General features: G+C 43.9%; 1 protein-coding gene across 3 annotated transcripts in view; it reads right to left on the bottom strand.

Annotated features, from left to right (window-relative positions):
- GPM6A (glycoprotein M6A) overlaps positions 1–22,858 on the bottom strand; it is a 405,720-nt gene that overhangs the window by 279,332 nt on the left and 103,530 nt on the right. The gene's annotated exons all lie outside the window — the stretch shown is intronic.

The following is a 22,858-nucleotide window of genomic DNA, read 5'->3' as shown; positions in this document are numbered from 1 at the left end:
TCAGTTAGATGTAGGAAAAAAGTGTGAAGTGTTTTTTTTTTCCCTGGGAAGCTCCAACAGCAGAGGCTTAGGCAAGTCCTCAGAGCTTAGCTAAGGCTCCCTCACTCTCCTTGTTTGCTTGGAGACAGGCTGTCAAGTGTAATTTCATTCAAATTACTCTTCCGTGAAGATTATCAATTTTTCTTCTCAAAGCTGTCCATTGTGTACCACTGTAAGCAGGTATTCAAATGAATAGCTCGTGAATTTTGGGGGGAAATTTGGTCCGAGTCCCAGGAGCAGTGACACTGATTCATAAGCCTCACTTTGCATATAAAATGGAGAAAAGAAATTGAGGTTTGTATTGAAATCTGTGTTTTAAATTGGAAACAGGCTGCAGTGAGAACAGATGGAGGGGTGTCCTCCTAACATGAAGCAGACCACCAACCCATAATTCCCCCTATTTGCTACCAAAGTGGGAAAGCCCAGATGCCTGTGGGTTCTTTATGCTGCATTAGTTGTCTCTCTCATTCTCTCTCTCCCTCTCAGATGCATACATAACTTAATGCCTCTTCATTTCCCCCTCTCTCATATACCTAAATTTTTTGGGTATAATGAGTATTTGAAATAAATATTATTACACCCATTCTAGAAATTATTCCAGGGGATGGGTAGAAGGTTTATTTAAAAGGGATGCACCTTTGCAGTTCATTTATATATAAAGCAGACTGTAAAAAAGAGAATTATTGACTGTACATCAAATCACTAAGGCATTGTCTCTTCTCCTGAGTACTCACAAATTTAAGATAGAAGGCTAGAAAAATTATTAAAAGTAATTTTAAACTTTTTTTTTTTTTTTTTACCTATAGCTTCCAAAAATTATCTGCAGGCTGCAATTTCTCATTAAGAAATGGAACCTTTTCAAGATGGTGAAGCAACACGCGCGCGCGCGCACACACACACACACACACACACACACACACACACATCATGGATTGACTGGGGAAAGCATAGGTTAAGTACACTGTGAGGGCACCTACTCATTTGGGGAGCTCTGCAGTCTGATTTGGAATGCAAATTGAACGCTGCAGTCTAGCAATAAATTAGCATTTTTTTTACCTTAGTCTGAGTGACATAGCATCATCTTAAGAGCTCCAGTACATAACAGAAAAAGCAATGAGTGCACACAATGTGCAACTCTACTGCTCTACTCTACGTGTAGCTTTTTGACAGCTCTTCCATGCACTTCTTTCCCACCTCCTGAAAAAAGTGACCAATTCTTATCATAAAATGTCTCAAAATTGAAAATGGCTCCTTCTACAGAAACAAAATAGTACTTAGCCCAATGTAATAACTTCTCCCAAAAGGAACCACTCACTTATTCAGCCTGTTATGCAACAATGGTAGTGGTTCACATCAGGACTGTCCAACTTCAAAGCAGTCAGAGACCACATGCTCCATGGGCCACACACCCCGAGGGCAGCACTAGGAGGCAGCATGCAGCAGAAGCCACAGAAGGGAGAAGGAGCTCCAAGACCCTGGCTACTGGTGCAGCTGGAGCAATAGGAGCAGCAGCAGCTGAGTGGTAGCCCAGGGACCGCATGTTAACTCTTCACCGGCCATACGGCCTGCAGGCCACCAGTTGGACAGCCCCAATTCACAACATTAGAGTTGTGTAGTTTATACAGATAAATATTTAAAATGTGCATTGATCTATTTCACTAATCAATCATTTCTGTCTTTAAAAATGAACACTCTAGTGCTTCACTTGCTTCTGCACCCCTTTTAACACAGATCAAGAAGCAGCAGCCTTTAAGTTCAGCTAGCATCATCTCTAGGACTTCAGACCACATTGGTTAGACCAGGGGTGGGCAATTATTTCGGGCGGAGGGACGCTTACTGAGTTTTGGCAAGCCATCAAGGGCCACATGACAGGCAGCCAAGGGCAGATAAATATTAATTTTCTAAATTTTTTAGGGGCCCTGCAGGCTGGATAGAATGGCCTGGCAGGCCGCATCCAGCCCACGGGCCGCATTTTGCCCACCCCTGGGTTAGACAAAAGTTGTAATGAATTCCCAAGGGATTAGATTTAGATTTTCTTGTAACTACTCTAACAAAATATTGAAATGTCTTTGCAATTTAAGATACCTACAGCTTCTCCTGTTAAACACTAAATTGTTTGGACTGTGTACTCCAGGAACTGGAAACTTTTGGCAAACAAAAAGAAGTAGTGACTATCTTGATTTGCATTAATTTCCCTGTCTCGAGGCAACCCCTTGAATGGCTTATTTTCTCTACAAATGGTTACATTTTCTCTTTGCCTTTATAGGGCTAAGATCATTCACATTTGCCAATGTATAACCTGCATAGGATATCCAGGATGCACTTCATAGGTCTTGCTGACCCTTAAATAAATATTATTTCCTATTTATATATTGCTTATTATCAATGATCTAATTTGGAAAATGAAGTATTTGCTCCCCTCCAGTGTTGGACCCCTCTAAAAGGTTTAAGTTCTATGACCATTTTGCACAAAAAGATAAAAAAAACACTGCAACTAAAATGATAAAAAAAACAGAACACTAGCCATGATTTTTTTTTTTTTTTTTTTTAAACTAAAATCAAACCAATCCTAGTCACTAATGACCGTTTGCAAGACAGGAAATAATACTATGGCTATGTCAATATGTCCTCTTTCCTACCTCTGAATTCACCACTGACAAAATAAATTTCACCCATTCAATCCTGCTTGGAAATTTGGCAACTGGGCAGAGTAGATGGCTCAGAAGTGCTCAGTGCCCCGATGTGTGTTCTCAAAACAGTCTGAAAACAGCCCAGTACAGTCCTGCAGTGTGCATTCAGGAACCCCTGTGCCATCTATTCTACTTATTTACAAGGCTCTGTCGGAAGTGATCAGGAAGATTCCTTGTCCATCCCCCGTACATTGTCTCAGAATAATTAGGTGCCTCAGAATGGCAATCTGGCAATACTGAGACAGGAAGTGCCTAGCACTAGCCAATAAAAAACATTATGAACAGAGGTGTGTCCAAAATCTTTCCCTCTCTAGAGATCAGTCTCCTCCATTACAGCCTCAGACTAACCATGGCTTAGAGTCTGGAGCCAGACTCTAATAGGTTAATCAACCAAAAGTCATCCAGAGGGCAGCTGGAATTTTAATGGCCTGATCCTTAGCAGTAGAGTTATTGGAACTGGAGCAGAGGCTAGTTCTAGGCTAATGCATCTCTCTGATGGCTAGAAAATGATATTTAGGGGTTTGCTTTTGGGAATCAGCTTGTAAGGAAAGTAGATATTATATTAAAACAATGGTCCAGGGGAACAGCACGGGTTAATTTATTTCTAAAAGCCTGTTCCCTCCACTGGACTCTCTACAATTTGTCCACATCCTTTCTCTAGTGGGGGACCAAAACTGAACACAGTATTCTAGATGTGGCGTCACCAGTGCTGATTAGAGGAGAATTATCACTTCCCTTGACCTACTGGCAACACACCTACCAATGCAGCCCAGTATGCCATTAGCCTTCTTGGCAACAAGGGCACACTGCTGGCTCATATTCAGCTTTTTGTCCACTGTAACCCCCAGGTACTTTTCTGCACAGATGCTGCCTAGCCAACCAACCCCCAGCCTGTACTGGTACATGGTACTGATCCATCTCAGGACTTTGCATTTGTCCTTGTTGAACCTCATGAGGGTTTTTTGGCCCAACCCTCCAGTTGGTTTAGGTCTCTCTGAATCTTAGCTCTACCCTCCAGCATGTCTACTGCTTCCCCCAGCTTGGTGTCATCTGCAGACTTGCTGAGGGTCCACTCTATGCCATCTTCCAGGTTGTTGATGAAGACATTGAACAAAACCAGCCCCAGAACCAACCCCCAGGACACTCCACTTGACACCAGCTGCCAACTAGACATTCATTCAATCAAGCCATTGATTACTACTCTCTGAGCCTAATGCTCCAGGCAGTTTTCTATCCTTACAATTTATTCATCCAGCCCATACTTCCTTAGTTTGCCTAAGAGAATGTTGTGTGAGACTCTATCAAAAGCCTTGCTAAAAATCAAGGTACAACACTTCCACCGCTCTCCCCTCATCCACAGAGCCAGTCACCTCATCATTGAAGGCAATCAGATTGGTCAGGCATGACTTGCTCCTGGTGAATCCATGCTGACTATTCCTAATCACCCCTCTCTCCTCCAAGTGCTTAGAAATAGATTCCTTAAGGATCTTCTCCATGATTTTTCCAGGGACTGAGGTGAGGCTGACTGGTCTGTAGTTCCCTGGATCTTCTTTTTTCCCTTTCTTAAATATGGACACTATGTTTGCCCTTTTCCAATCATCCGGGACCTCTCTTGTTTGTCATGAGTTTTCAAAGATGATGGCCATTGGATCTGCAATCACATCAGCCAACTCTGTCAGCACCCTTAGGTGCATCCCATCCAGCCCCATGGGCTTGCTTTTCTAAGTAGTCCCATATTTTCTAAGTAGTCCCTAACCTGTTCTTTCATCACTGAGGGCTAATCACCTCCTTTACAAACTATGCTGCCAGGTGCAGCAGTTTGGGAGCCGACCTTGCCTGTGAAGACTGAGGCAAAAAAGGCATTGAGCACTTCAGCATTTTCTCCATCCTCTGTCACAAGGTTGCCTCCCCCATTCAGTAAGGGAGCCACACTTTCCCTGATCCTCCCCGTGCTGCCAACGTACTTGTAGAAACCCTTCTCACCCCTTGCTAGCTGCAACTCCAATTGTGTTTTGGCCTTCCTTACTTCATCCCAAGATGCCATCTACTACATTCCCCACCAATTCTTCCCTCTTTGTGAGCAGTAGGTCAAGAACAGCACGGCCCCTAGTTGGCCACTCCAACAAACAAATAGCAAACAAATAGCAAAAACGCAAACAAATGCTCAATCTATTTAGAAGCAATATCAACTTGGTTATTTCTGCTAAGCAACTCCTCAAAATCTCCAAGAACAATCTGAGCTTTTTAATCTCCTCCCAGCCTGAGTCTAGCTAGATACCCCATAAACAAAGCAATTCTACTAGTCAGTCTTCTGAAATAATGGCATAAAGTGGAGGGTCATCTATATTACAAGTGCATAAATTTTGTTTGCCCAAATTCTATTTCTGGGCAATATCCAAGTAGAGCTGCACACATTAACATGAGTCAAGACCAGCTAGCTGTTAAGTTAATTTTTAAATGTTTCTCCCCAATCTCCTTTAAAATTTTTACTTCATAGAAGTTGCCCATTAATTCCTTCTGGAATCTGACAACATGATGAACAAGGACTGCATATGAGGATGTAAACTATTTTTCCAGGCAACCAAAAATTAATCATTTTGCAGTCACTGTTAGAGCACATAATATATATATATATATATTATGATCAAATCAATTTTCAGTAAAAGGTTCTTGGCTACTGTTATGCCCAACACTTATTTCATCTGTGCATTCCTCTTTCTCCTTTCAAGTATATATAACATAAAGTAGTTTAATTAGACAAATTATTCTGAGAAAAATTGCAGGTTCTACATACTGCCATACAAAACTACTCCTAGAATCTGGTATCCCCTAACTTTCTTTAGGCCTTGAAAGTAAACCAGGAGGTCTTATTGCCTCTCTCTCTGTCTTCAAACTACTGGAGATTCCACACATTCTGAAGAGCACACTGCAGTCTGTGATACTTCTCTTCTATCTAATGACATCCCATTAAAATGATCAGATTACCCAGTACAGTAAGTTCCTGACCACTCTCCCAGCTAACAAACACTCCTTTTAAACTACTTCTAGCTGTCATGTATCCATCAAAAACTTGACCCAATACCTATTCTGGTTGACCAACTGCTCTCTACTGTTTACATTCCTTTCAGCATTTACCACTTGCAGTGAAATAAGCCTCAGGGGGAAAAAAGTGTACCTTGATGCCCATTGTGATTTTTCAAAAAAACAAACATTTTTTAAGGCACTACTGACCTTCTTAAACCATGTGATGTATAAAAGGTAAGTTATTTGAAAGTGTAATCATGTTCTGCAACTACATTACCTCCTAGCCTCTCGTATCCCTTCTCTACCATCAATGCCTTCAACAAGTTGCATTAGTACACACCCACATTTCTGTACATTTTGTGCAAAAAAAACCCCAAAACAAAACAAAAAAAAAAACAGTTATCTAAGAAAGACCTTAAATTAATCAGGCACAAAATACCTTTGGTAATTCATAGCCATATACAAGCATTACATTTCTACTGGAAGACTGAACACCTGTTCATTTTCCACCAGTCTGACTCCACCTGAGGCCAGGAGCTGTGATGTGGCAGGGAAATGCTCCCCACATCTTCCCACCCTGGAGTTGAGCTCCCTGGACTTCCCCAGACTGGGATCATGCCAGTCTGAAGAAGGCATGAGAGACGGAAGTGGGTAGCTGCTCCCACCCCCATAGACCATGAGATGAAGGGAGGAGCAGCCACCTGCTGTTACCCACCTCTAGGAATTAAGAAATGTAATGCAATAGGGCTTGGGATGTTTTATCATATACAACAATGACAATATAGGAATACATGAGCTGACAGAAAGAAGCAGAAAATGCTAATTTCCTGAGAAGGGAGTGTGAAAGGCCACAGATGTGCTCATTTGAGGGGAGGTGGTACCAGCCTGGCATGCAGAATGTTGTTCCTAGGAAATCTGGAACAAACAGATAAAGGACATTTTATTGGTGTGTGGAAAAGGCAAGACAAATTTGGTGACGTTTCCAACTAGGATGCAATGAGAAATGTAGGGGTATAAGATGGAGCAAGAGAAAGAAGTTCTTTGCTGGTGTGACTTGATCTGCTGGAGCCAGCCAGCCTGGGATACTTAGAATTTCTCTTGCAAGCCCAGTTGTGACAGTCCAATCAAATGCTCGTAACTGTAATTACTGCATGGGTGCAGTCATTAACAGGCATTGTAACATGGCTATCTACTGTATAGTTGGTATTTTGGAATAGTATTTTAAAGAGTTCATTTAAACTAACTGTACAACTGCTACTGGCCTTTGGATTTAATAATAATATTTAGCTGAATTACTGAATTACTGATTCGGTCATTCAAATTCCAACACTGCCCAGCATGAAGGGAAGGGGTGGGGGGAGTTGGCATGCCGCTCCCTCTGCTCAGCTCCTAGGGACTGGGACCCAAGCAGACTGAGCAGCTGTTGCTTGCTCCCCACCAGCCGCTCACACTAGGGACCCCATTGCAAGGAGTGGCCAGGGGGCTTTGTCTCACTCCTCCATTCTCACTAAGAATGGGTGAGAATGGAGGAGTGAGACAAAGAATGGGACTGGAGCAGCCAGTAGTCCCCAGGCTTTTCCAGACTGGATCACAAAGTTCAGAGGAAGGCATGAGGAGCAGAAGAGAGGGGGCTGTTGCAGGTTGTATACCTGTACTGCTCCCTTTCCCTGAAAAATGTCCACCACTGGAAATGAACACCTGTTGGTATCTTATGTTGCATTTTGTCCCATTTTCTTTTTACCTCCAATTTTAATTACTTTCTTTCAAAATTTGTTCCAAATCCTCACAAATTATTAAGGTCAGATAAATGGCCTGTGGTTGTCTGGAGCATTCTTCCCCACGCCTTAGACACAGGTACTATGTTAGCTATTCTCCAAACATCCAGTAATACCTCATCTAGCCTGACCCCCTGCCACAGGCAGGAATGAATGCTGGGTTCACAAGACCCCAGACAGGTGATTGTCCAACCTCCTCTTGAATTTACTCAAGGTAGGGGCGAGGACCACTTCCCTGGGAAGTTGGTTCCAGATTTTGGCAACCCTAACTGTAAAATATTGCCTTCTGATCTCTAACCTAAACCTGTTCTCCATCAGCTTATTACCATTGTTCACCTCAGGTGGTGCTGGGGAAAAAAGAGGAAAGAAAAGGGGGTGACAAGGGCTCTACTCAGACCAGCGTGTTTAAAACCAATCCTCAAGATATCTTTCTGTCCAGATAACCTAGAGACATTAGGAACCAGATCTTCAGTTTATGTAATTAAGCATGGTGCCCCTAAAAAAATAAAATTTAAAAAAAAAATCAATGGAAATATTCCTGTTCACAATCAACTGAGGATCTGGCTCACAATGCACAGAAGGGAGAGAACTGGTATAAGAGAGCAAACCAGGAAAGCCAAGTCCGTGATGGAACTCCAGCTAGCTACAAATATCAAGGACAATAAAAAGTCTTTTTTTAGATATGTGGGGAGCCGGAGGAAAAGCAAGGGCAACATTGGATCCCTGCTAAACCAGATGAGACATCTGACAACCGATGCCCATGAAAAAGTGAACTTGCTAAATGAGTACTTTGCATCAGTTTTTCACCAGTCCCATGGGACGGCCCTGCCCACTATGGGTCAGGGAGGCCCAGGTGAGGGAGATTCCTTGCCCTCCGTCGAAGCTGACCATGTGAAGGAACACCTTGACAGGATGGATACCTTCAAGTCAGCCGGCCCTGATGGGTTACACCTAAGGGTACTAAGGGAGCTGGTGAGCATCATAGCTCAGCCCCTGGCACGGACCTTTCAGAGCTCTTGGTGCTCTGGTGAAGTGCCCAATGATTGGAAGAGGGCCAATGTCATGCCTATCTTCAAGAAAGGGAGGAAAGTAGATGCGGAAAACTATAGGCCCATCAGCCTGAACTCTATCCTGGGGAAGGTCTTAGAAAAGATTATCAAAGAGGCCATCCTTAACAGACTAGCTGAAGGAGATATCCTGAGGGATACTCAGCATGGGTTTGTTGTGGGTAGGTCTTGCTTCACCAATCTCATTTCCTTTTATGACCAGGTGACCTATCACCTGGACAAGGGGGAAGAGATCAACATAGTATATCTTGACTTTAAAAAAGCCTTTGATCTGGTATCCCACGATCACCTCTTGGCTAAACTGGCTAACTGTGGCCTTGACCTCACCACGATCTGCTGGCTGAGGAACTGACTCCAAGGTAGGACCCAGCGGGTGGTGGTTGACGGGAGCCAATCGTCTTGGTGCGCTGTGACCAGTGGGGTCCCTCATGGCTCTGTCCTAGAGCCTCTACTATTTAACATCTTCATCAATGATGTGGACATTGGTGTCAGAAGCAGACTAGCCAAGTTTGCCGATGACACCAAACTCTGGGGTAAAGCATTCACACCTGAGGACAGGAGGGTGATCCAGGTGGATCTTGACAGGCTCATGAAATGGGCGGACGAGAACCTGATGGTGTTTAACACCGAAAAATGCAAGGTTCTCCACCTTGGGAGGAAAAACCTGCAGCATGCTTATAGGCTCGGTAGTGCTATGCTGGTTAGCACTACAGATGAAAGGGACTTGGGGGTCATGGTTGACCACAAGATAAACATGAGCCTTCAGTGTGATGCTGTGGCTAGTAAAGCAAGCAAAATGCTGGCTTGCATCCATAGATGCTTCTCAAACAAATCCCGGGACGTCATTCTTCCGCTGTACTCGGCCTTGGTGAGGCCGCAGCTGGAGTACTGCGTCCAGTTATGGGCTCCACAATTCAAAAAGGACGTGGAGAAGCTTGAGAGAGTGCAGAGGGGAGCCACGCACATGATCAGAGGTCAGGAAAACAGTCCTTATGATGAGAGGCTGAGAGCCATGGGACTCTTCAGCCTGGAAAAGCACAGGCTCAGGGGTGATCTGGTGGCCACCTATAAGTTTATCAGGGGTGCTCATCAGGATCTGGAGGAATGTCTGTTCACCCAGAGCACCCCAAGGGATGACAAGTTCAAACAGTCACAAACTCCACCGTGACTGATTCAGGCTGGACATAAGAAAGAACTTCTTCACTGTCCGAGCCCCCAAGGTTTGGAATGGACTACTGCCGGAGGTGGTTCAAGCACCCACTTTGAACGCCTTCAAGACACATTTGGATGCTTATCTTGCTGGGATCCTATGATCCCTGCTGACTTCCTGCTCCTGGGGCAAGAAGCTGAACTCGATGATCCTCCGGGGTCCCTTCCAGCTCAAATGTCTATGAAATCTAGGAAAAAAGATGGATATTGTTTTTCAATTGAGTTGTGGCTTGAACTTATCTGTTATAAAAAGGTAACGGTTGTGGCTCTTTTCCTTATTCCCTTATCACTCTCCTACATTTGCCTCTTTTTTGTCTCTTACCATTGTTGTCTTGTATTTCAATATATGTATCACTTGTCTCATTCTACCCCAGTGACCGCTTATTTTCCTTCCTTATAAGACTGAAAAATTATATACAGTAAAGAGAATAAAGAATCTAATTTGCCTGCTCTCAGTGTCATGCTTTGTATTTTCAACCAAACATAAGATAAATCAAGGAGAGCCTTCCTTTAGAAAGTGAAAACTTTTTAAAATTTTCATCTGGTTAAAGATGCTTTCTGCTAATGAGAAAATTCCCAACATCATGTATTACAGCATATAAGTCTTAAAACTGGACATTTAAAAAAACATTCTCCTTCCACTGACAGAACTCTACTAGAGGCTACTTTTGCCAAAAAGAGAATTATTATATATTAGATTTATATGGTGCCTTTGATCATTTACCCATCTTAATATGTATCTCCATACTTACCACCACTTTAAAACTTGAATTTTGACCAGATGGGCTTCTAGAATTAGAACTAGAAGGCTGACATTTTTACATTTTGATCATAACAAAATATAGCCTGATCAGTTGATAAATGAAGGCCATGTGTGCTAAATCCAAAGCATTACACTTTTTTATTCTAAAGCACATCCAGATTGCTACCATTGTATATGGTGCATACATCTTCTTATCCATAGATTCACAGAAGTAGGGTCGGAAGGGACCTTGTAGATCATTAAGTCCGACCCCCTGCCCTGGGCAGGAGAGAAAACTGGGCTCAAATGATCCAAGCCAGGTACCCCCCAGGGTAGGAGCCATCACTACTTCCCTTGGAAGTTGGTTCCGGATCCTAGCTGCCCTGACTGTGAAGTAGTGCCTTCGGATATCTAGTCTAAACCTACTCTCCAACAACTTGTGGCCGTTATTTCTTGTTAACCCAGGGGGCACTAGGGGAAACAGGGTCTCTCCCAAACCTTGATGGTCCCCCCTAGTGAGTTTATAGACAGCCACTAGGCTATCACTACTTCCCTTGGAAGTTGGTTCCGGATCCTAGCTGCCCTGACTGTGAAGTAGTGCCTTCGGATATCTAGTCTAAACCTACTCTCCAACAACTTGTGGCCGTTATTTCTTGTTAACCCAGGGGGCACTAGGGGAAACAGGGTCTCTCCCAAACCTTGATGGTCCCCCCTAGTGAGTTTATAGACAGCCACTAGGCTCCCCCTCAGCCTTCTCCTGCGAAGGCTGAACAGGTTAAGGTCCTGTAGCCTCTCTTCATAGGGTCTGCCCTGCTGTCCCCAGATCATGCGAGTGGCCCTCCTCTGGACCCTCTCAACGCTGTCCACATCCCTCCTGAAATGCGGCGCTCAGAACTGAACACAGTACTCCAGCTGTGGCCTGACCAGTGTTGCATAGAGGGGGAGGATCACCTCCTTGGCCCTGCTTGAGATGCACCTGTAGATGCACAACAAGGTACGGTTAGCCCTACTGACCGTGACCTCGTATTGTCGGCCCATGTTCATCTTGGAGTCAATAATGACTCCAAGATCTCTTTCTGCCACCATGCTCTCGAGAAGGGAGTTTCCCAGCTTATAAGCGTGCTGCTGGTTCCTACTGCCCATGTGCAGTACCCTGCACTTGTTAGTATTAAAACCGATCCTATTTTTGTTAGCCTACCCCTGTAACCTGTCCATGTCCTGCTGTAATCTGTCCTTCCCTACTAGCATGCCCACCTCACCCCAAATCTTGGTATCATCAGCAAATTTAAACAGGCTCCTTTTAACCCCATCATGCAAGTCACTAATAAAGAAATTGAACAGTGTGGGCCCAAGGACCAAGGCCTGGGGGACTTCACTGCCCTCTTCCCTCCAGGTCAAAAAAGACCTGTCCACCACTACCCTCTGAGTACGACCCTTCAGCCAATTTGCAATCCATCTGACTGTGTAAGCATCAATGCCACAGTCACCTAGTTTTTTGATGAGAATGGGGTGGGAGACAGTGTCAAAAGCATTGCTGAAGTCCAGAAAGACTACATCCACCGCAACACCTGTGTCCAATGCTTTTGTGACCTGATTGTAGAAGGCAATCAGGTCGGTCTGACAGGACCTGTCCCTAATGAAACTGTGCTGGGTTGCCCTTGAGCATCATCCCTGCTGCTGGCCCATCACAGATGTGCTCCTTGATGATCTTCTGAAAGAGTTTCCCCAGGATTGAAGCAAGACTAATGGACCTATAGTTGCCGGGGTCCTCCCTCTTCCCTTTTTTTGAAGATGGGGACCACGTTGGCTTTCTTCCAGTCATCTGGCACCTGGTCAGAGCACCACGAGTGTTCATAAAGCCATGCCAGGGGCCCTGCAATAACCCCTGCCAATTCCCTCACCACCCTGGGGTGGAGAGCATCTGGACCTGCTGATTTGAACACGTCCAGCCCCTCCAGAAGCTAACCCAGTCCTCCCCGACCTTAGGCCTGGCAGTTTTCTCCTGAGTCCATTTGGAATCTTGGTTGGGGAGACCCGGTCCCTGTACAAGAAAATGGAGGCAAAGAATTTGTTAAAGAGGTCTGCTTTCTCCTCTGGTGAAACCAGCAGATTGCCAAGCATATACTGCAGGGGCCCCACATTACCCGGTGCTGTCTTCATTCTCCCTATATATTTAAAAAAGGACTTCTTATTATCTTTGATCCTTGATGCTAGCCCTAGCTCCATATCTGCCTTAGCTTTTCTAACAGCCCCCCTACAGACCCGAGCGGTGGAGGTATACTCCTCTTTGGTGATAGCCCCTCCCCTCCACCGGGTGTACGCATCCTTTCTGACAATCAGGCATTCGTGAATGCCCTTGGTGAGCCAGGGGTCTTTTGGGCACTGTTGCCCCCCCTTGCTTCTTGTTGGGATTGTCACCCCTTGGGCTCTGAGTATCGTCTTCTTAAGGAATGACCACTCATCTTGGGCACCGAGTTCCCCTACTCTCGAGGGCCCCCAGCGCCTCTCCCACTAATCTCCTCAATTCATTGAAATTGGCCCTCTTAAAATCTAGGCCTACTGCCTTGCTGCAGGCTCTTGGCACCCTGCGCTGGATGGTGAATTCCAGCAAGCGTTGATCGCTATCGTCCAGGTGGTAGAGGACCTGGAGCCCTCTTACCAGGTCATCGCCTGTGGCCAGGACCAGGTCCAGCAGGGCATTCCCCCTGATAGAACTATGCACCTCCTGGGTTAAGTGGAGGTCCTCTATCTCGGCCAGGAACCTCCATGAGTGGTCTGACCTGGCTGACTGCTCCTCCCAGTAGATGTCCGGGTAATTTAGATCACCCATGACAACTATATCCCTTGCCTTAAGTGCCTCTGCAAGCTGACCCAAGAATTCACGGTCCAGCTCTTCCCCTTGGTTGGGAGGTCTGTAGTAGATCCCCACCGTTAAGTCCCTTTCCCCACAACCCCCCTGTATCCTGACCCAGAGCACTTCAGCCTGCCCCTCCTCTGACCCCATCCTGCTGGCAGAGGATGTATATTGCTCTTTGATGTAAAGCGCCACAGCCCCGCCTTTCCTTCCTGTTCTATCCCACCTGTATAGCCTATAGCTCCTAATGTTAACCGCCCAGTCGTGGGATGAATCCCACTAGGTTTCTGTGAGCCCTACTATGTCTGGGTTTGAACAGGCTTTTTGGAGAGTGAGTTCCTCCTGCTTATTCCCCATATTATGAGCATTTGTATAGACACATTTACGGCCTTGGACTGCTGCATGAATCTTCTAAACCAGAAGAGTCTTTAATATGTTTGATTCTTACTAGGCCAGACCCTCAGCTGGTATAAACCACAATGCCACAATGACTTTGACAGAGAGCAGTGCCAGTTTATATCACGTATTTAGCCCACTATTTTTTTTCTTATTGAAAACTTAAATATTGGGGATAAAATATTCTAAACTTAAAATTCACACAGCAATGTAGGTGCTGCTACTGTCTCCACCAAAAATGTTAAATGCTTGACAAACTTTGGTAAGCTGAGTGGAAGCAAATACTGTATGTATTAATGCGGTCAAATGTAAAATCATATATCCAGGAACAAAGAATTAAAGCCCTACTTAAAGGATGAGGAACTCTTATCTAGGAAGAAATGACTAAAAAGGATGGAGGAGAGTCCACTGAACATGAGTTTCCAGAACAGCACTCTGACCAATAAGGAGCTAGCACAAATACTGCAAGTATAAGTAGAGGAACACTGGGTAGTAATAGCGATAGTCTTATAGTTTGCATTGATGTGAAGCACTGCTGTAATATTTTGTCCAGCTTTGGTGTCTAGAATTCCAGAAGGATTTTGAAAAAACTGGTGAGAAGACTCATGCTTTAAAGTAGAGGTGTTAACTATGTTTAGATAATAAGGAGAAGACTGTAGTGCCATTTGATCACAGTCTATATGTACTTATTGGGGGGACAGATATCCGGTAGTAGGAGACTTCAGTCTAGTCATCAAAGGCAAAACAAGGTCCAGTGGTTGAAACTTAAAGCTACACAATTCAGATGAGAAAAAAGCAAAAACAACCAGCATTGTATGTTACAATCTGGGTATAAATCACCCCTAATGAAACTGATCAAGGATTGTGGTGAATTCTCCATTCCTGAACATTAGTAAATCAAGTCTGGATATGTACCTAAAAGACATCTGATCTAAGTCAAACATAAAATAATTTAGGAAAGTCCTATGAGCTCTGTTATGAAGCGGTCAGACTAAATGATCATGGTGGTCCCTTTTGTCTTTATAATGTGTCTTAATTATAACTAATTAATTTAAAGGCTTTCATAATTTAATGTGTTTAAGAGCTCTAAGATTCCTTTGACTTCCTCTGTGGTCAATTTGCACCAAAGTTCATATTCATGGAGTTTCATAACACAGTTTCTACTGAGCTCAAGAGTTATTTAGGGGTTTTTTCCCCCATCATTGAAGCATCTTGCTGAAGCTGGAGGATGTTATATTATTCCACACTTGATATGCTGGTTAGTGTGGGTAAACACCTACACTGATCTTTAGAGTCAACCAGGAAGGCTGCCCTCAAACAGTCAGGCCACATGAGCCACACTTTCTCATCTATATCATGACTTGTAGGCCACACTAATCATCCGCATAGTACTGGCTTGTAATACACAAGGCAGACCTTTCTAGGAATCAGTTTGTTCTCTCCTTGCCTATGAGTAAAGAAAAGCCCAGACAAAGACAAAGTGGCGTGCAAAAATGCTGAAAGTGGCAGACAACAGAATTGTTGCTGGATGGTTTCATGTGGTTGAATTTAGTGCACCAAGATAATTTCCAATCACACCATAAAAGGTGTAAGGAGACAAGTGGATGTGTGGTTGACCTTCTATCCAGAAGTTCAGCAGAGCTTACCAGCTTGGGAAGGGCTGCTGCTAAGGGATCGAGCATAGGGTCTCATAGTACATGACGGCTGGCAAGTATAAGGTTAAAATAAACTTCAGGTGAACCCTAATTATTAGACCCAATATATATTACATATCCTCCTAATCCAAGGCCATTAAAGAAATCATCTCTCTCTTGCCCTCTAAAGTGTCTTGAGTACAAAGGTTTAGAGGACACTGGTTCAGCTCTTCATGTTGGCCAAGATAGAAGACATAATTTAAGTTGGGGGTTTCAATAAACCAGTAGGTAAGGCATCGAGGAGAAAAGGTAGCACAACTCTGACAGCAATCAACCTATTTCCAACCACATCTAATTTCACTCTAAATAACTTACTTCAGTTAAGGAAAGCATGGTGGGGCAGGGGGGAGAGAAGGATAGCGAGTGAGTACACATAAATATAGTGTGTTTTTTCTCCGTAACAGGCTGCAAAAAAAAAACTTGAGAACAAAATGACCGCTCTCAACCTGGATCCAAAGCTGATCTAAATCAATATAAAAAGTCTGCTGAAGTCAGAGCTGATTCATATCAGTACCGACTTTCATTTTGCATAGAAACTTCATTATACCGTGAACATCCTATCGTTGGAAAAATCCAACAAGGTCACAACACGAAGTTGCTACCACTATACAGAGGCATGGTGTTCAATTAAGCAATAACTGCATCTTTTTCTCTCCAAAAAATTACTGCTTCTCACTCCAGGAAACAAAAAAACAGTGTGACATTGAACAAAAGCAATTCAATGTCTGGTCCATAAACATAGATTGAGAATTTTAACGATAGGATCTCTAAACAGTAGATTCAGGGTAAAATCTTGATGTAAATAAAGTCAAATATAAAACTCCTATTCAGTTCAATGCATCCCAAATTTCATTTGAATACATTCTTCTTCTTCCTGTGTCCTGTCTAAGATTGTTGATAATAGGCATTTAGCAGAATTTGCAGATTCATTAGAATCTGACAGGGCCATGACATGAGCGCTTCTGCTATGTCCATTATGGCAGCTGGAATACATTTGAATACATGAGTAATACTTAGAAAGGCATAGCCAAGCAAAAGCATGCTCTATGTTATCCTTGACCTAATTAAGTATTAGTGGAAAACCATCCATAAATAAGGGATTTGCTAACTTTTAAGAAATAACAAGGTACATTTTTATTTAATAATATTCTACCATTGAATATTTTTACTGCATATAATTACCCTATTGCCCAACATACAGCAATGCTCTGCACACACAGACCCTGTGGATGTCAACAGGACTTTGTGAATGTTACTTACTAAAAATAACACCAACACGGAGGAAACTATTTGCAAATATTATTTCCTCCTTCAAACACTGTGGCAAGACCCACTTTTGCAATGACACCTTGTCTATAAGAATCAGCCCTTTAAAGAAGGGTAGATTTGGTGACAACTAGGAACAGTGATACTATTTGTCAATGAAAACAAAACAAAAGATACTCAAAATGATGCAACACCACTAAATGTAATTGTGCATGTAATTTAACCCATGTAATTTCCCCACTCCTTCCACATTATGCTTACCTATTAATTCTTGTTTCTAATTAGGTTCTCATGCTACCCTGCTAGAATCAATGAGAGCTTTTCGGCCATGTACAGAAGTTACACTTCTTGTGTGGTAGAAAGTGCTCTACAGCCATAACTGAGCAGACTGTCAGGGTATACAGAGTGCTGTAAAAATGACAGATCCCACTCTAAGATAAACCTGGATAAATGTGGCATCAACTAAGTAGTTCAGTAGGCGGGGGGAGAGGAAAGGGGGGAGAATGTAGTGAGGGGACACTTTACCTCAAAGCCAGGGGCAAAAGAGAGACACCCCATGATCCAAGGCACCATGTGGGCTGTGGACCGAGCCAGGTGTGTTGCCAGAATCATGGGGTATCAGCTGAAAGCCCCTGGACAATTCGAGATTCTGGAGGTGACCTGAGCAGCCAAGCCCAAGTGAAGCAGGAGCAGGGGCAACAAGCCTCTGAACTGAGAGTGAAAACAACACGCTGGGAACTTCATCCTTGAGCATCCATCGCTGCTTCCACCCATCCACCCACCCTTCAATACACCCACAGACACCAAGACCTCAATAAGCACTGCTGGGACCATGGATGAACCTGACCCATCTGCTCGCAACAGCCAAGCATGGGGACACAAGTGGCAGTTTGGGAAACTGCCAATTCTGTTAGGGCCATGCTGTGTTTCATGGGAGATTCAAGCCTAAGCATAGATATGTCAAGTGCTTCAACATAAACAGCTTCCCCTCCCCCTCAAAGCTCTCAACAAAGGCATTGATAGCATTTATTGAGCTCAGCTGGCAAAAGGGTAAACAGCAGTTTTACAAAGTACCCCCAGGAGTACCTACCTCACAAGACCAATGGCTGCCAGTAGTAATAATGACCCCCATGTCAGAGGCAGGAGATATGATGCAGCTATGTCTGACAACCACTGCATTAGCCATGCAGCAGAAATGAGGAAAAAAAAGTCCCCTTTCCAAAAAACTCCCTCTCACTCCTGGAAAGGGACACATTTTGATGGAAGGATTCCCACATGGGAAACTGCTCATCTCTTCATGCCACAATGGCTCCCAGGTTTCATAGTTTCATAGTAGCTAGGGTCAAGAGGGACCTGAACAGATCATCTAGCCTGACCCCCTGCCACAGGCAGGAATGAATGCTGGGGTCACAAGACCCCAGACAGGTGATCATCCAACCTCCTCTTGAATTTGCCCAGGGTAGGGGTGAGGACCACTTCCTTGGGAAGTTGGTTCCAGATTTTGGCCACCCTAACTGTAAAAAATTGCCTTCTGATCTCTAACCTAAACCTATTCTCCATCAGCTTATGACCATTGTTCCTTGTCACCCCAGGTGGTGCTGGGGAGAAAAGGGCTCTACCTGTTTGCTGTTGATCCCCCATGATGAGCTTCTAGGCAGCCACCAGGTCCTCCCTCACCCTCCTCTTGCTGAGGCTGAACAGGTTCAGGTCCTTCAGTCTCTCCTCGTAGGGCCTGTCCTGCTGCCCTCTCACCAAGTGGGTGGCCCTCCTCTGAACCCTCTCCAGGCTGGCCACATCCCTTTTGAAGATTCTGCACCTGGACAGGTTAGCAAGTGACCCAGCGGCACTTTCCCCCTTCTGATACAATCCACGGGTGAAGTTAAATGGGTACTGGCTGATCCTGATTCATGCAGCATAAGTACTCACTTATTGACCTCTCAGGGCAACCCCCAAACCCTCTCCCACCATCACAGATTCATCTCAGCCACAGACCTGCCCCCTCAACCAACTCCTGCAAGCTAAGCAAGGACTCCCCCTTGCCTGCAGGCTCCACATTTGTGCACTGAATGCCAACTTCCAGTGGCCCGCACAGTGAGTCCAAGACAGGTGGCTGAGGACCTGATGAGTGAATGAAAGATGTGCATACAAGGCACTGGTGAAATGAAGAAGAAATATTACAAGCTCCTGTCAGTCTCTGAGTTCAGGCCACATACCACAGACACCTGCTGGGCTGAGAGATTGTCAAGGGAATGAATCAGGACATTTCCAGGGAAATCGACAGAGCAGCGGATGCTTACACCCAGGCTGCCACGTTGCAGGACCGGGAGCTCCAGATGACCAACTGCTGTTTAGAGGAGACACTCTATGGTGCGGTGGAGCTGACAGAGTTGCAGCGCCAGGCTAGGGAGTTAATAGGACATGCTCCTGGATCACCGGTGGTTGCCCCATAGGCACAGCGCTCTTCCACTCCCCATGGCCTGGTTCTCACTGCGGAGGAGCAATATAGCCTTGGCAGGAACAGGCAGCCCCACCGACTCAGGCTGGTTGCCAGACATGAGCCCCAGGCATGGGTGAGAGCCACAGGTCTGCGGGTCCTTGAATGGGGAGACAGTACCACAACATGGACACACATTTGGTGGGCACAGGGCATGCTGAGTGGCCATGCATGGGACAGCTGGCTTGTAGTTTATGGCCATGAGAGCGCATGCCATGATAAGCCACTGAAGCAAAAGATCTACATGGCTGACCGTGATGTCCCTGCCAGTCAATCAGGGTAGGTTTGGCCATTCAGCTCCACTCAGGAGTCTTTGGAACTCCAGGGAACCAACGGGGCACGCTGGGAGGCATGCAAGAGTCCCCCCTACCTGCTTCACTTGGATCATGCAGGCAGGCTCCAACAAGGGCTAACCTGTTCTGCTTCCTCCTAACCTAAATGGGGGCACTTAAAGCTTGAAAGTTAGAGCCCTTCTGCCATGGGTTTCTTGAACACCTGTACTTACCTTTAGACACCTTATTTTTGTTCTCTATGACCACTATCAGTGCTTTGGGAAAATGTAAAAATTAAATTTCCTGAGAAAGGGCTGATTAGCTCACACCAAAGATCATGCTGCTGTGGCTAGACTGATACCCATTCCCAAGCTAGCTAGTATAAAACATAGCTCAGTCATCTCTTATTCCACAGTCCACATACCATTATACTGCAACTCTGTTGGGGCAGGAACTACATCTTGCTGTCTGTGTCTGTTCTTTCCATGTAACCACAGGACATAAAAGTATGTTAAACAATATCAGCAATTAATGCTTGATCTCAGACTCTTATGACAAAATTGAAGGCCAAAGGAAATGCAAGTGAATGCAAGGTGCAACATTTTAAATGAAATACGTGGGTGACATTCTGATGGGCTGATGAGTCAAAATGATCATTGGCAGACATTCAAAAACCACAAAAGACAAAATGAGGAAAGAAAAAAACACAGATAAACTAAAAAAAAAATCACCTAAAATTCTTTTCTAATAAAATACTGTCCTTTAAAACTGTAACATCAACATCTAACTATTAATATTTCAAAAGAATAATAAAAATCAAACTTTCAGCCTTTGACTAAGGCCCCCTTATATATTATAGGTACTGCACAATTAACTGGTTAACCGCACAATTAAACTGAGACCAGCTATATGTGCAAAGTAGTTATCATGCCATAAAAAGGTCCAACCTATCCAGCTTTATTTTGCATCTCTAGCAGGGCCTCCCTTGTGGCTGGCAGTCCTATCTGCTGACGGCTCCTAGCCACAGGGATGCACCATGCCCAGCTGGGCCTGGGAGTCTTGCAACTGAGGGGACACTCAGTGTCTGCTGTTCTAGGCAGCTGTGGGACTCTGGGTCCTGGCAGCCACAGGGCACAGCTGCCATCTCCCAGCTGCAGGGGTGCTTGATGCACCCTGCAGCTGTAATCTCCCAGCTGTGGGGTATATGGAGTCCCCCACAGCTGGGCGATCACAGCTGTTATAATCTTCCAGTCATAGGGATGCATGGTATGCACCCCACAGCTGGGAGATCACAGTTGCTACAATCTCCCAGGCACAGCGCATGGTGCACCCCCACAGCTGGGAGTCCCTTCAGATGAAGGGGCTCCCAGCCACAGGCGCTTGCTTCTTGTTGGTGCAGGGGGAGCACTGGCAATAAAGTGATATGGGATCTAATGTGCAATCCCACAATCACACCTCCTGCCATGCATGTTTTGCATGTCAGGAGGTACAATAGTGTGGATCATGCATTAAATCTACCGTGCTTTTACCTGCATATGTAGAGAGGTCCTAACGTATATTCAGCCTTTTACCATGCTAATATCCTGTGAGAAAATCTGCAGCTCATTATAGTTTTAAGAGATAACCATGTGACAGAGTTGCTGGGAATTGGAAAAGGACTGGGGAAGCAAGAAACTCCACACTTCATAGGTAGTGTCATACATTGGTATCAGCCAGATCTATGCAGCTAAAAATAAATAAATAAATAAATAATAAAATAAAAAGTAGTAAGGGAAGTTATTTTCCTTCAGAGTCTCCATGCCAGTCTCGACGGCATAATTACAAGAGGTCTAATGCTGATTTACACAATATAAAAAGCACTTGGCCTGATGAGTTGGCCAAAGAAGATAAAACTGGAAAGCTACAAAATAAACTTAGCAGCAGGAGGAAGTGTTGGGAAGCTAACAGGTACAGATGTCCCACTGAGGTCTCCTTGTCAAGGTTTGAGCTAGCAAGCAACTACAGTAGATTCATTGTGAAGGTGCCAGCTACACTGTTGTTCATCAGTCACTTGCTTCTGCTTCCTATTAAACTGAATCTATCCGATATTCTCACTAGGAAACAAAAAAAAGTTGCAAAATGAAAGAAAAAGAGAACTAAAGCAACACAACAAAAGGGACGTGCACAAAAGCTTACTGGCTTGGCCCTTCCACTAATACATAAAGTGGAGGACTGAAAAGAGCTGCAAGGCCAATCCAGTCATAAATATGTAATACGTTTTGTTTTTTAAGGTCATCTTTACCTCGCATTCAGTTGATAAAACAAAGCTAAAACTCTGGCATTTGTACTGTCATAGTAAACTTTCCTCAGAGCAATAGGCTTTTAACATCTTACTATATCCCTGCAGTAGTCTGAAAATGACAAATGAGAGTAATCTAGAACAGGGGTATTGACTTCCTCCTCTCAACTATAAACTAATTGACACGACAAACAAAAAGAAGAAAGGTAAAAATGTGACTTTTCTGCACCACTTGGAAATATTTCCAAATAACAGCAGAAGTTTTCCAAATACTGTTCTAGAGACAATAGTCCTCAGTTAGCAAAATACTGCTCACTACTTGATTTTTCTATTAAGAGGACAATAATAAATGGTCATTTAAATCTTTTTTAAAAAAATCTCTTCTCAAAATATTTCTATCTCTAGTTATAACATACATCCTGAACCCGTTCAAGCATAAAATATTGGGTTGGTAGAGAACTTAACTTCTTAAAATCAATTTTTAATTAAAAAATACAGCAAATGAAACTCTCAAAACTGCTAATGAAATGTATTTAAATGACGTCCTAGAAGAATAAGGAGTAAGTACAATGCTGCAGTGTATAATCATGTCATGATCCTTATCACCACCAAAATATCAAAGAGAAATGTTTAAAAAAAATAATTAAAATTGATTATGTAGCCACAGACTATAAAATTACAGTTTATAAATAAATATCCTCCATGAGTACTGATTTAATATTCTTGGTTCAGCAAACTCTTTGAATCCTGTAATCCTTTTTTAAAATCTTTCTTGTTCATTCAGTGCCTTTGAAAGACACAAAGTGGTGCATAATATCCTTATTACACACCAGCAGCACAAGTTTGAAGGGAAAAAGAAAGCATAAGAATTAGTTTACTTAATGTAGTATGTTCTGGGTGGTATTCAAACTATATTTCCTTTAGAAATTCTAGCTGGAATCTCTTACAATCATAGAGAAATACAGCTAAAACGGACCTCCATAGGTGATCTGGTCCAACCCACTGCATAGGGACAGAAATTATATATAAACCAGTATACGTGACTGGAAACCAGTTGA

This window comes from Alligator sinensis, unplaced genomic scaffold (genome assembly GCF_000455745.1).
Source record: "Alligator sinensis unplaced genomic scaffold, ASM45574v1 scaffold211_1, whole genome shotgun sequence".
Taxonomy (NCBI): Eukaryota; Metazoa; Chordata; order Crocodylia; family Alligatoridae; genus Alligator; species Alligator sinensis.
Note: the sequence above shows the minus strand (reverse complement) of the source record. Positions and strands in the feature narration are given on the sequence as shown.